Below are 17,183 nucleotides of genomic sequence, written 5' to 3' on the forward strand. Positions count from 1 at the left end.
GCCTCCTCTATCCCAGGAAAGAACGACATATCATGAAGCAGGCACGCAGGTAACCTTCACGACGTTCACGAAGAATGGCAGCCACTATCAGTACACGCGTAACACCAGCAATATCACATTAACAACCGAGGTACTCTTCCCCACCAAAGTAGAGGTACACATGAGAGATTTAAGAAATGGAATTGTATGTGCTATCACCTATCACGGTTTCCGGGGTCGTTCAGTGGAGCGTTCGGTCAGCCAAAGAAAATGAAGAAAGTCTTCCGAGAGATTTCATATCCAATAATATCTGCAGCTTGTGTTTCCGAAACCTTTTTGGTTAAATGGTTCAAATGGCTCTGAGCACTATGGGACTCAACTGCTGAGGTCATTAGTCCCCTAGAACTTAGAACTAGTTAAACCTAACTAACCTAAGGACATCACACACATCCATGCCCGAGGCAGGATTCGAACCTGCGACCGTAGCGGTCTCGCGGTTCCAGACTGCAGCGCCAGAACCGCGCGGCCACTTCGGCCGGCTAAACCTTTTTGGCACAAGACAGACGTATCATTTCTAGAGAGTTCTGTATTATCAGGTCGAGCAGACCAGAGTAAAAAGACGTTGTCGCCGGCCGCAATGGCCGAGCGGTTCTAGGCGCTACAGTCTGGAACCGCGCGACCGCTACGGTCGCAGGTTGGAATCCTGCCTCGGGCATGGATGTGTGTGATGTCCATAGGTTAGTTCGGTTTAAGTAGTTCTAAGTTCTGGGGTACTGATGACCTCAGCAGTTAAGTCCCGTAGTGCTCAGAGCCATTTAAACCAAAGGCGGTGTCCCTGTCCTGCTGCGGGAAGAAGACACTTTTTCGGAACGGTAGATCAGTTCCCCTAATATAAGACTGTAGATATCACTAGCGCAGATATAATTACGTTTTGTATTATTCACCCTGTTATCGGTACGTTTCTCCCCGTAAAGCAATGTAAGCGAAGTGGAGTGGAATGCACTGTTGGTAAAAGTTGAACAATCTCTGGTGCTCTGTGGGGATCTCAACGCTAACATCGCAAGATAGGTAAATTCGTTCCAGAGAAAACGAATCCTATCGGAGCACAAAATTCGAATATTCTCCTGTTTGAAATGACTCTGAACGAAGTATGGTCTACCAGCCGCCTCATTGTAGTTCCCTCAGCACCTTTAAAATTATCCCAAATGTTTTTGCACGCGAACATATTCGCACTCTATTTAACACGCAACTCATCTCTCATTCCGACAAACTCCCCTCATTATAACCCACACCCCTACTACTACTGTATCCCCTCACTGTCATTGTCTCCCTATTGCTCTCTCTTACTGCTACTATTTCATTCACCCCATCAAACTGCCGCGGCCTTCTCACTTTCGCTATCTCTCTCGTCCTCGATGTCACAGTCGTAGACGCTGTCTCTCTTTATCACTGGCTGTCATTCACTTTCAACTGCACCTTCCCTTTACTCCTGTGTCACTAGCACAGTCTCCTTCACTATTTTCCTAGCACTGTCAACTACGATACTATGGCACTGTTTCACTCTCTTTCTCTCACATTACAAATGCCTCCTTCGATCTTTCTATGCCACAGCCACCTTTTACTACCTTCCAGTATATCTGTGTCTTTTCCAATGCCGCTTTAACATTTTCTCTCTGCATAAAAAAGCGCGCGAATTTGCCTGCATGCCAAAATTGTTGGGAAATTTTTTAAAGGTGCTGGGGAAACTAAGATGAGGCAGCTGGTACTCCACTTTTCTGTCAGACTCTTTTGAACAACAGCGTGTTCGCCGTTTTAGTGCTCCTGTAGGAGCATTTTTCCGCAACTTCCCCACTTTTGCCACCCACAGTAGGTAATGCCACTCATATGGATAGAACTTTATGGTTCAGTAAAATTTTGATACATTACTTATATGAAACTCAAATATTGCGCGACTAATTTTACACTTCACAGAATATTTAACGCGCACAAAACTTTCCCTGTGCTTCAGTTTAAAAATGGCTCTGAGCACTATGGGACTCAACTGCTGAGGTCATTAGTCCCCCAGAACGTAGAACTAGTTAAACCTAACTAACCTAAGGACATCACAAACATCCATGCCCGAGGCAGGATTCGAACCTGCGACCGTAGTGGTCTTGCGGTTCCAGACTGCAGCGCCTTTAACCGCACGGCCACTTCGGCCGGCTGTGCTTCAGTACTACAACGTAGGCTTCCCAGAACTCTTCTGATGTTTGTGAAGACACTTTACAACCTGTTCATCGGTGCTATGCCACTTCATAAACTACGTTTTCGGCTCACAACGTAATACGCTTCTTCGTTACACGCTAACACCCCTGTGATATCATGGAATACGGAATCTTCACAAATGATTGCGTAGCGTTGACTAACACGTAAGTAATACACTCCTGGAAATTGAAATAAGAACACCGTGAATTCATTGCCCCAGGAAGGGGAAACTTTATTGACACATTCCTGGGGTCAGATACATCACATGATCACACTGACAGAACCACAGGCACATAGACACAGGCAACAGAGCATTCACAATGTCGGCACTAGTACAGTGTATATCCACCTTTCGCAGCAATGCAGGCTGCTATTCTCCCATGGAGACGATCGTAGAGATGCTGGATATAGTCCTGTGGAACGGCTTGCCATGCCATTTCCACCTGGCGCCTCAGTTGGACCAGCGTTCGTGCTGGACGTGCAGACCGCGTGAGACGACGCTTCATCCAGTCCCAAACATGCTCAATGGGGGACAGATCCGGAGATCTTGCTGGCCAGGCTAGTTGACTTACACCTTCTAGAGCACGTTGGGTGGCACGGGATACATGCGGACGTGCGTTGTCCTGTTGGAACAGCAAGTTCCCTTGCCGGTCTACGAATGGTAGAACGATGGGTTCGATGACGGTTTGGATGTACCGTGCACTATTCAGTGTCCCCTCGACGATCACCAGTGGTGTACGGCCAGTGTAGGAGATCGCTCCCCACACCATGATGCCGGGTGTTGGCCCTGTGTGCCTCGGTCGTATGCAGTCCTGATTGTGGCGCTCACCTGCACGGCGCCAAACACGCATACGACCATCATTGGCACCAAGGCAGAAGCGACTCTCATCGCTGAAGACGACACGTCTCCATTCGTCCCTCCATTCACGCCTGTCGCGACACCACTGGAGGCGGGCTGCACGATGTTGGGGCGTGAGCGGAAGACGGCCTAACGGTGTGCGGGACCGTAGCCCAGCTTCATGGAGACGGTTGCGAATGGTCCTCGCCGATACCCCAGGAGCAACAGTGTCCCTAATTTGCTGGGAAGTGGCGGTGCGGTCCCCTACGGCACTGCGTAGGATCCTACGGTCTTGGCGTGCATCCGTGCGTCGCTGCGGTCCGGTCCCAGGTCGACGGGCACATGCACCTTCCGCCGACCACTGGCGACAACATCGATGTACTGTGGAGACCTCACGCCCCACGTGTTGAGCAATTCGGCGGTACGTCCACCCGGCCTCCCGCATGCTTACTATACGCCCTCGCTCAAAGTCCGTCAACTGCACATACGGTTCACGTCCACGCTGTCGCGGCATGCTACCAGTGTTAAAGACTGCGATGGAGCTCCGTATGCCACGGCAAACTGGCTGACACTGACGGTGGCGGTGCACAAATGCTGCGCAGCTAGCGCCATTCGACGGCCAACACCGCGGTTCCTGGTGTGTCCGCTGTGCCGTGCGTGTGATCATTGCTTGTACAGCCCTCTCGCAGTGTCCGGAGCAAGTATGGTGGGTCTGACACACCGGTGTCAATGTGTTCTTTTTTCCATTTCCAGGAGTGTATAAGATCTCCATATCTTGAAAAGACAACCTGCAATGCTGGAAGACAGATGCTACAAACAACAGGTTGTAAAAATAAAAAAAAAAGGTCGGGAACATCAGAAACAAATAATTATTGTGAAACATTGAATAGTGTCATTAAGCGGTCCGATGTGTTGAATACAGTATGAAAACTCAGAAATCGCAAATGGAGCCCGGACCAAATGCTTGTCTCACGATTGCAGTCCCGTTATTCCACCAGTAGCCATAGAATCTGGCCATATCCTGTGAACACCTTTCCAGCTAAAAGAGCTGAAGAAAATGCTGCAGTCCTCGACGAACTCTGTCCTTGGAGTGAATCATGTCCACTATCCTTCGCTGTGTAATTCGCCAAATAGTGCATTGACAAAGTTTCTACGAAGTTTCAACGGTATTTGGATGACACTCTTCTCCTCACTGAACAGTTCAAATAATTAGTCCAGCTCCGTGACCTAAAGCAATGGCCGGAAGTAGAACGTCGTCTTGAGCCAGAAGGACCCTTGGATAGTTTATTAAGACCCACTCAGAGTGGTAGCTGCGATAGAAGTATTTGCTTTCAGAAAACCAGGTGGGGTTTCCGGAGGGTAACGGAAACTATGCGTTCTTCGTATTATACATTTTGAAATTTTTCGTTCAACACTAGTCAACAGTTTTGCATTAGCGTTTATCGACGTAAAGGTGCGCACGACAATGTTTAAATTTCACTTCTACTACAAAAATTAAGCGATATGTGTATTCCAGAGACGTTTTTGTTTGGCATTCAAACCTTCCTAAAATACAGTGCTCTGACTGCAGAACAAATTGCTATTACAACCTAGAGAGGACTGCCTCAGTGCTCCATGCCCAGCCCTTATATGTTTTAAACGTACACACGAGATACGGACCACGTACAACATCATTTCACCCGGCATTGAAACTATCCGGGATGCAGATGATTTATACCTTTCTCCTATACACCACGATCTTGAAGCCTAGTCAGCGTCTTGAATCCTGTACAGCATGATCTTGAATATCTTTGCACGGCTTTAGACAGAGTCGTTTACGCATTAACACGCTGTTACAATGTCAACAACCCATCAATTTCAACTCAGAAATGTTCCATAGTTCTCTTTAACCGGAGATGGTTGCGACGGTGTAATTCATCCATTTTATTTCATAGTGTCTCCCTCCCATAGGCAACTGAAGCCTGTGGTGTTTGGAACGCGCTTCAGATGGGATGATGACATATCTCTTGTAATCAGGAAACAGCATTAACATTACGATATCTGTAGATGTAACTTGGTAGGGTGTGGAGCCCACCATTCTCTTGAACATATCCTAGGGCCTCCTCCGCTCAGTCATCGATTATGGATACCAAAGGTGCACCTCATAAACTTGAAGCAGTACATTTCGGTTGCCAGCGATTTTGCCTTGGAACAATGCGATCAACTTCGACAAATACATTACCAGTAGAGACGCTTGAATCTCCGCCGTATAAGCTACTATTTCGCCTCACACCCCGTTACACGTGCATATCTTACTCGTTCAAGTAGGGTAACTTTCGACCTTCGTCTAACGGAAACGGGCTCGGTATTGTAGGAGTGTATTGTAGGAAATCCAGTCATATGCTATTAAAATTCGTCTTGGAATCCGCGGCTCGGTTTTGGTAGAAAGAATATATGAAAAAACAATTTTTGGTGGTTTTCTGACAACCGCCCATAAATTAATGATGCCTCCAGAAGCCTCTTAAGACACACCATACACCATATCAATCGCAAAAGGCAGCAAACGATTGTGTCCGTTTGCCACAGCAAGAGGTAGTGTGAGATGTTCATATTTTGAGCCTGCACTGTGGGACAGTGACACTAAGACGATGCTCCTGTTGGGTATACAACGTAGAAGAGCATAGTACTTAAAGAAAAAATCTGTTCGTCAACTGCCATGTTCTTCTATAATGATCACAATTCGGCCGGCCCTAGTGGCCGAGCGGTTCTAGGCGCTTCAGTCTGGAACCGCGGGACCGCTACATTGGCGGGTTCGAATCCTGCCTCGGGCATGGATGTGTGTGATGTCCTTAGGTTAGTTAGGTTTAAGTAGTTCTAAGTCCTAGGGGACTGATGACCTCAGATGTTGAGCCCCATAGTGCTCAAGGCCATTTGATCCCAACTTGTTGTAATATTTGCTATTATTACGTGGGTCTTCAAGACTTTAATATTTGCACTGAAGGTGGTTACTCAGTGACTAAAATCGATTTTCTGTAATAAATGCTTTCTCACCTTTTACGATGGGTGCTACCGATTTTGTTGTTTACATACTGTCAATTGTCAACGATGGCTGTCCTCTCCTGATGTGTCTTCCCCCATAAAGGCAGATCTGTTGACGATATCACGTTATGATCGTTACCAGATGATGCGGTTTCTACTTAATATGGCATCACTCATTAGGATCAGATCATTTCCCTAATGTTCTGATGACAAACCGACAGCAAGATTCTTCCCTAACACTCCTTGGCACTCTTTCAAACAATCGTGGAGAATACAGTAGCTGTTGTGCCAGAAACGGATCCACAGCACGTATCCTGCTACACATTGTTCAATGTGTTAAATGTGACAGATCTCTCTATCCCATAAACGACAAGCTACTTCGTTACAGATTGACAGCTCTGTGACATGGGATACGAAATCTTCACAATTACTGCGCAACGTGGACTAGCGCTTAAGCAATATAAGCTCTCCTTATCTTCAGAAGACAACCTGCATTGCTAGAAGACGAATGCTAAAACTAACGTGTTGCACGAAAGAACTAAAAACGTCTAATCTGGATAAATTATTGTGAAACTGTGGTGTCACTGCCAGACACCACACTTGCTACGTGGTAGCTTAAATCGGCCGCGGTCCATGAGTACATGTCGGACCCGCGTGTCGCCACTGTGAGATCGCAGACCGAGCCCCACCACACGGCAGGTCTCGAGAGACGTACGAGAACTCGCCCAGTTGTACGACGACGTTGCTAGCGACTATACTGACGAAGCCTTTGCTCTCATTTGCCGAGAGACAGTTAGAATAGCCTTCAGCTAAGTTAATGGCTACGACTTAGCAAGGCGCCATTAGCCTTAAATAGCTTGTATATAAAGAGTCACTTGTATCGCCACAATCTCCAGATGTCTCATCAAGAACGATGTATACAAGGATGTATTAAAAGTTAAGTATATTCCAAAGATACGTATTTTCTTTATACATCCTTGTATACATCGTTCTTGATGAGACATCTGGAGATTGTGGCGATACAAGTGACTCTTTATATACAAGCTATTTAAGGCTAATGGCGCCTTGCTAAGTCGTAGCCATTAACTTAGCTGAAGGCTATTCTAACTGTCTCTCGGCAAATGAGAGCAAATGCTTCGTCAGTATAGTCGCTAGCAACGTCGTCGTACAACTGGGCGAGTTCTCGTACGTCTCTCGAGACCTGCCGTGTGGTGGCGCTCGGTCTGCGATCTCACAGTGGCGACACGCGGGTCCGACATGTACTCATGGACCGCGGCCGATTTAAGCTACCACCTAGCAAGTGTGGTGTCTGGCAGTGACACCACAGAAACAATGAATAGTGATATTAAGATATCTGATATGTGGAGTACAACAAGGAATCTCAGAAATCATAACTGGAACACAGAACCGAGAGACTTCGTTAGATGTTGTGCTTGACAACAAAGTACTTCTACACCTACATCCACATCCATACTCCGCAAGTCACCTAACGATGTGTGGCGGAGGGTACTTTGAGTACATATATCGGTTCTCCCTTCTATTCCAGTCTCGTACTATTCGTGGAAAGAAAGATTGTCGGTATGCCTCTGTGTGGGCTCTAATCTCTCTGATTTTATCCTCATGGTCTCTTCGCGACATATACGTAAGAGGGAGCAATATACTGCTTGACTCCTCGGTGAAGGTATGTTCTCGAAACTTCAACAAAAGCCCGTACCGAGCTACTGAGCGTCTCTCCTGCAGAGTCTTCAATTGGAGTATATCTATCATCTCCGTAACGCTTTCGCGATTACTAAATGATCCTACAACGAGGCGCGCTGCTCTCCGTTGGATCTTTTCTATCTCTTCTATCAACCCTATCTGGTACGGATCCCACACTGGTGAGCAATATTCAAGCAGTGGGCGAACAAGTGTACTGTAACCTACTTCCTTTTTTTTCGGATTGCATTTCCTTAGGATTCTTCCAATCAATCTCAGTCTGGCATCTGCTTTACCGACTATCATCTTTATATGATCATTGCATTATAAATCACTCCTAATGCGTACTCCCAGATAATTTATGGAATTAACTGTTTCCAGTTGCTGACCTGCTACATTGTAGCTAAATGATAAAGGATCTTTCTTTCTATGTATTCGCTGCACATTACACTTGTCTACATTGAGATTCAATTGCCATTCCCTGCACCATGTGTCAATTCGTTGCAGATCCTCCTGCATTTCAGCACAATTTTCCATTGTTACAAACCCTCGATGTATCACAGCATCATCCGCCAAAAGCCTCAGTGAACTTCCGATGTTATCCACAAGGTCATTTGTGTATATTGTGAATAGCAATGGTCCTACGACACTCCCCTGCGGCACACCTGAAATCACACTTACTTCGGAAGGCTTCTCTCCATTGAGAATGACATGCTGCGTTCTGTTATCTAGGAACTCTTCAATCCAATCACACAATTGGTCTGATAGTCCATATGCTCTTACTTTGTTCATTAAACGACTGTGGGGAACTGAATCGAACGCCTTGCGGAAGTCAAGACACACGGCATCTACCTGGGAACCCCCTCTGAGTCTCGTGGACGAATAGCGCGAGCTGGGTTTCACACGATCGTCTTTTTCGAAACCCATGCTGATTCCTACAAAGTAGATTTCTAGTCTTCAGAAAAGTCATTATACTCGAACATAATACGTGTTCCAAATTTCTACAACTGATCGACGTTAGAGATATAGGTCTATAGTTCTGCACAACTGCTCGACGTCCCTTCCTGAATACGGGGATGTTTTGGAACGCTACGATCTATTTCGATATCTACCACTTTGTCATCTGTGCGACAATCTAGAGAAGGAACTACAGTGCAGTCTTCCTCTGTGAAACAGCTTTGGAAAAAGGCTTTTAGTATTTCGGCCTTTAGTCTGTCATCCTCTGTTTCAGTACCATTTTGGTCACAGCGTGTCTGGACATTTTGTTTTGATCCACCTACTGCTTTGACATAAAACCAAAATTTCTCAGGTTTTTTTGCCAAGTCAGTACACAGAACTTCACTTTCGAATTCGTTGAACGCCTCTTGCATAGCCCTCCTCATACTACATTTCACTTTATGTAATTTTTGTTTGTCTGCAAGGCTTTTGTTATGTTTATTTTTGTTGTGAAGTACCCTTTGCTTCCGAAGCTGTTTTCTAACTCGGTTGTTATACAACGGTGGCTCTTTCCCATCTCTTACGATCTTTCTTGGCACATACTCATTTAATGCATATTGTACGGTGATTCTGAACTTGGTCCACTGATCCTCAACACCATCTGTACTTGAGACGAAACTTTTGTGTTGAGCCGTCAAGTACTCTGAAATCTGCTTTTTGTCACTTTTGATAAACAGAAAAACCTTCCTAGCTTTTTTAATATTTCTGTTTACGGCTGAAATGATCGGTGCAGTAACCACTTCATGATAGCTGATAGCCTGTTCTGCGTTAACTGTTTCAAATAGTTCGGGTCTGTTTGTCACCAGAAGGTCTAATACGTTATCGCCACGAGTCGGTTCTCTGTTTATCTCGCGAGAAGTTTTATTGGCCTAGAGAGACAGCAGTCAAACAGTAGATTAATCACCCTCCTACGGGATGTAAGATAAATTCCTCCGCACATAAGTTCCAAATCGGATATGTAGCGTCTTTATTCCTTACTAGTTTAAGCATTAGATCCGGTGTTTAACACCTACGGTTAAATTCAATCTGATATCTACATAGGCCCACTTGGTATTCCATTCCTACATCTGTTTGTAAACCTCGAGATTCTCTTCTACGGTTTTACGAAAAACTGTTTTGGCACAATCAGTTCAACTGTCTTATTCGACGAACATTGTTATGTTTATACTAATGGCTTGTTCTTTCAAGAGATTTCAGCAGTACGACGTGTATTTCTTGTCCAGAAGCTGAAATACTCCAAGCAGTTTCGTCTTCCACCACATGTCTCATTTTCTACAGCAGAAGCTATAGCGATTCGAGAGAGTCTCAAATCTGGTCGTCACGGGAGGCTCTAGAACGTTCTGTAAACAATCCAAATGCGTATAGGAATGTGTTCAGCAATGACTATGGATCAGTAAAATGAATATTCGGGTACTGCAACCAAGCGAAGAGGTACATGAACCTCCTATCCGTGGAACCGAGGTCACTTGGGATTAGTTTACAATGACTAGAACGAACAGCTGACGAACAAGGCCGGTGTTTCTCACCCTGTAATTAATGTCATTTACCATCCTCAGATATCAGGTTGCAGAGGACGATACTCGCCAAGGAATAATGGGCAGAGGATTGGGTCTTTTAGAGTACCATAGAATTCAATACTACACTCCAATAGAAGCACCTATTAGAAGCTCCAGCAGGCTTCGAAAGTTTCAGGAGCGGAGGAGGCTGGTAACTGTTTTTCTACAGATACATCGAAATAGAATGCAACTGTTTCCTGCAAGATCTTGATGGTCTCCTTTCCGTCAAGTGTTACTGTTTTATTGTACATTGAAGATCCTGAAATATCCTTCCCAGTCCTCAATAAGCACATACTCTGTATCCAAATTTTATTTATTTTCGTCTAGGTCAGATAATTAATTGATCTTGTTGTGCCTGATTGTAGGTTGCACATTGCACCATGTATTTTCTGTTCATCACTTGGTTCCGTTTCTGCAATATCCCCGTAAATTTCAGTATCTGACTGTAGAAAGCTGTTTATCGCAGTGTTAGCGTGGTTTGGACAGAGAAAGGTAATTTAAGGTTGTACATGTGTATAAATTCCGCTATGGAATAACAGACCGCTTATTTGCGAAAAACAATGTAAAGATAAATTTTTTCGATGTACGAAAGCGTGATGAAAACTGATGCCTCCAAATTTTTTATTCTGTTCTCAATATCGGTTGAGGTATTACATGTCATGCAAATTACTCGGTTGACTTTTTAGCATCGGAGACGGAAGTTGAAATACGCTGGCGCTAGGGTGCTCCGAGTTTTTTTCGTGTAACATGTCTGTGTCCATCGTAACTATGTCGTTGCGTGAGAAACAGAATCTCAAAAGACAGGAAATACGAATTCGGAGAGTTCGTCTACAAATGGAGCAAGGACGAGCGCTGCGACATCTGAAACAATCCGTCAATTGTGTTCTCTGTCATCGATACATTCCCGACTAGCTCTCATCTGTTTTCCAAAACTTAAAGATTACCTTCGAGGACTTCGCTTTAATAGTAATGGTTCAAATGGTTCAAATGTCTCTGAGCACTATGGGACTTAGCTTCTGACGTAATCAGTCCCCTAGAACTTAGAACTACTTAAACATAACTAACCTAAGGACATCACACACATCCATGCCCGAGGCAGGATTCGAACCTGCGACCGTATCGGTAGCGCGGTTCCAGACTGTAGCGCCTAGAACCGCTCGGCCACCTCGGCCGGCCTTAATAGTAATGAAAGGGTGCAAGCAGAGGTGATGTAGACATGAAGAATAAAGGTGTAGAATGTGAATAACGTACGCTTTATTTAAAAACCTTAAGAGATTCAGCACTTTGTACACATTCAGCAACGACACACACATTCACATTCACAGTAGAGAATACAAGGCGCAGAAGACAGTGAGGAAGAAGAGGTGGAATGTAATGACAAAAGCGATGCATTTCGAATGAGGAAATGCTCCAGAACACCAGACCCTGAGCCAACACTAACAGTAAAGATGCTCCATGCCTTGTGTCGTGTCCACCTGAGATACTGAATACATCCGAGAGAAGTCGATTCAGATGTGCGCTGCCTGGATGTAAGGTCTTCACGTTATGCAGTACACTAAATGTATTTGTCTCACAGAAAAAAGGAACTGTTCTTTTCAATTCCATGAAAAAGCAGAAACGCAGCGACTTCAGGCAGTAACACACGTTGTCCCACGCTAAGACCACTGCACAACTAGACTGGTGCGTCATCAGAAGACAGTACATGCCCTGAGCCTTCTGCAGACACAGCTACACTGCGGTACGTATAATAACTGCGTCATGCTTTGAGAGTGAAATGGAACGGCGACTGGAAAGCTGCTCCAAAGTTGAGCTGCGCGAGGCAGTCCGATTCGTGTCGGCAAAACATCTAAATTTCACACAAACTGACCGTGAATTCTGGCTGTGTGTGGACAAAATGCAATGACGCGTCCCGCTGTATGGAAATGGTGTCATCAATTTAACCAATGCTGATCAGCTGTGTAAGACGCTGATAGGAAAGAAAGGACATCGATATTGACATCGACCAAAGAACACAATGTCCACACCATCGAGGAACTGATTCAAGAAAGTCGCCATATTCCGGCGATGAAGACATTCACATAGAGGTTCTGGAGAGATTCCGTGACCAACGAGTGGATTTTTATAATCGAGTAATTGAAGGACTGGTGGAAGGCTCCGAGGCCTGTTTACAGGGACTTGGTAACTATGTTGCAAAACTGTCTCATGTATCTGTGTCAGTTTGAAGTGTAGGAGAGCATTCAGTAAAATTTACTTGGCCTCTCACTGGAATCTCTATCTTACTATTTGAGATACTATTCTGTGGTACTTGCAAATATATATCAGTCGGCAGTTTATAAGTAAACGTCAGCAAATTAATCCGCGGAAATAAGTAATTACCAGGACGAGAAACGTGTGTGAGTACTGATGTAAAATATGTACTGTGTGTCCTAATATTTGGTGAATATCAAGAATTTTTGTAATTTAGTATTTCAATCTTATTTGGTCCCAGAAAAAAACATTGACCACCGACACAAAAGTTTCACGTACGATATGTAAGTTCAAGATTCATGAGGATACAAAATATTTTTTTGATTTACAGGAGATAAAAATTTGATTAAATAAAATTTGTGTTAACTGTGATTACATAAAGGTGATATTGTCTATGTGTATGCTTCTCATTCTCTCCTGAGCTGTGTTTGGTATATTCTGTCTGTAGCTGATATGTGAATATTTATTAGCTACAAACCATGGCCCTTCAAGAAAATTGTACAATAATTTGAAATCATTGTTTGCACTGCTTATATTCTGCTTGCTCAGCATATGTTATTTTGTATTTGTACCAGGTTTTTCGCAGTGTGGCTCAATAAACCCAATCCAAATATAACGAGAAGTAAAACTCCTACAAGGGAAAGCTACATTGGTGTTGCCTGTTCTATTTATGCCTGTTTCGGATAAATCCACACGTTGTCTGCTCTACGACCCAGCTGGTTTCAGCCTATTTGGCAGATTAATGTACGAGTGCTGTTGTTTTATAAAGACCCGATCGGTCGCGAAATGGAAAGCACGGTGATAGTCAAAAATTATTTATTTGGAAGAGTTGGTTGGTTTGGGGGATGGGACCAAACTCCGAGGACTTCGATCCATTCGGATTATGGAAGGATGGAGAAGGGAGACGACCGTGCCCTGTCAAAGGAACCATCCCCGCATTTGCCTGAAGCGTTTTAGGGAACTCACGGAAATCCAAAAATCCGGATAGCCGAACGCGGGTTTGAACCGTCGCCCTCGTGATCGCAAGTCAAGTATGCTAACCATTGCGCCACATCCATCAGTTCGCAAAACTAGGCTAACACCAACCATCTACTTCTCTACATAGTCACCGTTCAGCGTTAGACAAATGTCGCATCCTTGTACTGCATTTGCAATACCCAAGCCTTAGAAGGCAGCTGCCTGCGCTTTCCGAAAATTCTCTAGGCTGGTCTGCAGTCTTGTCTAGTCGGGACTGCGTGGCGGATGATATGTGCAGGTGTCGCAGTGCTCGTCTCTGTTCCACGTGAAACCAACTCTTCTTCATGGAGAGCGGTTCATGTGAGCAGAGATGAAACTCAGAGGGAGCCATGTCGGGCTGTAGGGCAGGTGATCAAACACTTTTCATCGAAAACGCTGCAGGAGCATCTTCATTGCCGCTGCAGTGTGTGCCCAGAAATCTCATGAAGAAGAAGGAAATCCCTAACAGTAACGGCACGTGAGCTGCATGTAATAAGGCGAAATCTCTCGGCAGGCACTTGTTCTTGGCGGGGCCACTATTTTCTGTGCACTTTTACTTGCTCTCTGTGCTCTCTGTGCTCTCACAGCTGAAAATAGTGACATGACGCGATCGACGGGCATACGTGGGACACTGCCGGAGACATCTGTGCAAGGTTTCATTGGATTTCCTCTGTGGTTTAGACTTTACTACCCAGCAGACCTTAATAACGGAATAGCCTTCGTATGAGAGGACTACCAGTAACTTGCTGATATTAGCGACGCCGACAGAGGAGAGAAACTGGTGTCGCTAATGCGTCTATTGCCCAGCGACCCATATCAATCTTAATCAGATACGGCTTAATTTTGAATGTGAACGAGTAGGAAGAGCAGCACACGATGACGGAGAGGTTAATGCACTGGAGTTTCCTACGTTTCGAGCCGTTCAGGGATCACAGCTGAAATTTATTTCATTTCCGTAATTCAGTTCAGTCGGATGCCAGATTGGTACATCTGAGAATAGAGGATCCTTACAGTGGCACATCTTTGTCGGATCCTCGCGTCACCGAGTTGCCAAGGCCATGTTTTCCTTTCAGCTATATTGCGATCCACCGAATAAGCTGAAGTTCCAACACAGCTCTAGATATCCTTTTAATCTGTTGGCAAAATTTAGGATCATTAGTCAGCAGTTTGATTCCTAGTAATTAAGTCTCCATCTTCCTAATTCGTGCATGGAACTCAACAAAATCACTCACTATTTTAATTGGAAAATTATTATTTTTCCACATAATAAATGGTTCACAATTATCATCCATTTCGAAACGTCTTTTTTGAGTCTGTGAAGTCTCACTAAGTAGTGAATGTATTCTATTATCGACAAAGCTAAATAACTACCTTCACTACATTAGTCGTAAATTTCAGTAAATGTATCAGCAGCAAATACATAGTGGACAAACATTTCAGATTGGTAAAATAGCTGCTAGCTGCTAGCTGCGTTTCTGAGTCATTGCGTTGCCAATGTACACCTCAACACAAAATGCAGCTGTAGCAAGATGATAAAATACGGTGGCATTGACACGCGCTTTTTATGCTAGTAGATCCTTTAATATATATATGCGCAACACACTCACGGGCGTTTAACCAATTATACTCCATTTAGACCTGTCCTGTGACTGATATATCGTTGTGTCCGAATAAAACGCTGAATATCGAGGTTCCAGGAACATGCAAATAAAATTCAAAAACCCTAAATCGTTTTCTTATTCATAGTACTTAGCTAGAACATACTACCTGACAGGAAGGAAAGTTATTATGTATTGCTGACTCGACATAGTACCGACGTGCAAGGTACTGGAGCTCGACTTTCCAGCAAAAAACGACATTAAACATATTTTTCTGAGCATGTCAACCTGTATAAAATATTTCAAATCACTTTCAGTAACAATAATGTTATTGTTAAGCTGATCATAACATGCTGTCTGAACATAGGTACTTCGCAATGCTTCAGCCAAAAACAAAATTCTGATATTGTGAGGAAAGAGTGATGATGATTCAAAGCTGGTTTATCTTTTATTTTCCATTCAGTCCCACCTTCCTGAGCCGGCCGCGGTGGTCTCGCGGTTCTAGGCGCGCAGTCCGGAACCGTGCGACTGCTACGGTCGCAGGTTCGAATCCTGCCTCGGGCATGGATGTGTGTGATGTCCTTAGGTTAGTTAGGTTTAAGTAGTTCTAAGTTCTAGGGGACTGATGACCACAGCAGTTGAGTCCCATAGTGCTCAGAGCCATTTGAACCATTTGAAACACCTTCTTGTGGGCTTAACGCTATTTGTTTGTGGTAATCGCTTATTCAGCCTTTACTTAATGAAAAACCAACTTAAACGGGGTGCTAATATTACTACTACAGTGCTACATTCGCATTACATGTGAGTCTGGAATCTTTGGATCGCATTTAAACAGTCCTGTTTATGAAAAAGTTTAATTTGATTGACACCGGATGTTAGGCAATCTATCTGCGTAGCACATACGGCAAAGAACTTATCTGTGATGGCGGTAGGTTGGAGAATTACTGATAAACCATTTCATCGGACGTAGACTCACTACGGCTGGGAGAAACATGTACACACCCGAGCGGGAGACATGAGAGCTAAAGTTTAGCAACTTCTGTTCCCGATTACTGCATCTACTCTGTGGACTGGAGAGATTCGCTAGAAGAGTCCTGAGGAAGTGCAATTCATCCACAAAATAAGATACTTACAAAAACCTTTGTCCAAGCAATTCTTCACTACTGCTGATCACTCTGGATCCTTGGAATAATAGAAGAGTTGGAAGAGATCCAACGGAGATCGATAGGTGTTCTCGCGGGATTGTATAGTAAGCGCGAGAGCGTTAAGGAAATGCTCAACTCCAGTGGGAGACTGCACAAGTGTTGTTGTGCAACACGGAGAAGCTACTGTGGAAATTGGGAGAGAGTGAGTTCCGGAGAGAATAGGGCAGGATATTATATCCTCGCTTACAGCTGTCCTGAAATGATAATGGTGTGATACTCTGACTGATTACAGACGTTACAGTAGCGTATTATTAAGCGGTCGTCTCAAGCACCTATCGCGAATACAAGAGGAAAAATGGTTCAAATGGTTCTGAGCACTATGGGAGTTAACTGCTGAGGTCATCAGTCCCCTAGAACTTACAACTACTTAAACCTAACTAACCTAAGGACATCACACACATCCATGCCCGAGGTAGGATTCGAACCTGCGACCGTAGCAGTCGCGCGGTTCCAGACTGTAGCGCCTAGAACCGCTCGGCCACTCTGGCCGGCAATATAGGAGGGAAGGTGGGAATTCAGAAGCACTCTCGGCCACACGTAGTAAGGTGGCTTGCGAAGTATAGATTTCTATATACAGTGATAGGCGATCACGCTGGAGACTGTGAGCCCCACATACGAAGCTCTATATTATTCTGATTCCGACGTATGAGGTAATAGCATTCAACAGTAGCCGTTTTTTATGGTTGATGCACACAGTCGGGGATTTCTCATTCGACGTTGATGATGACTGAGTGTAGACAGTTATTGGTCACTTACCTCCACTGGCTTCATGGTTTCCTCTGATATCTGCCTCTGTTCAGTAATCAACCTT

This window comes from Schistocerca nitens, chromosome 2, assembly GCF_023898315.1.
Source record: "Schistocerca nitens isolate TAMUIC-IGC-003100 chromosome 2, iqSchNite1.1, whole genome shotgun sequence".
NCBI lineage: Eukaryota > Metazoa > Arthropoda > Insecta > Orthoptera > Acrididae > Schistocerca > Schistocerca nitens.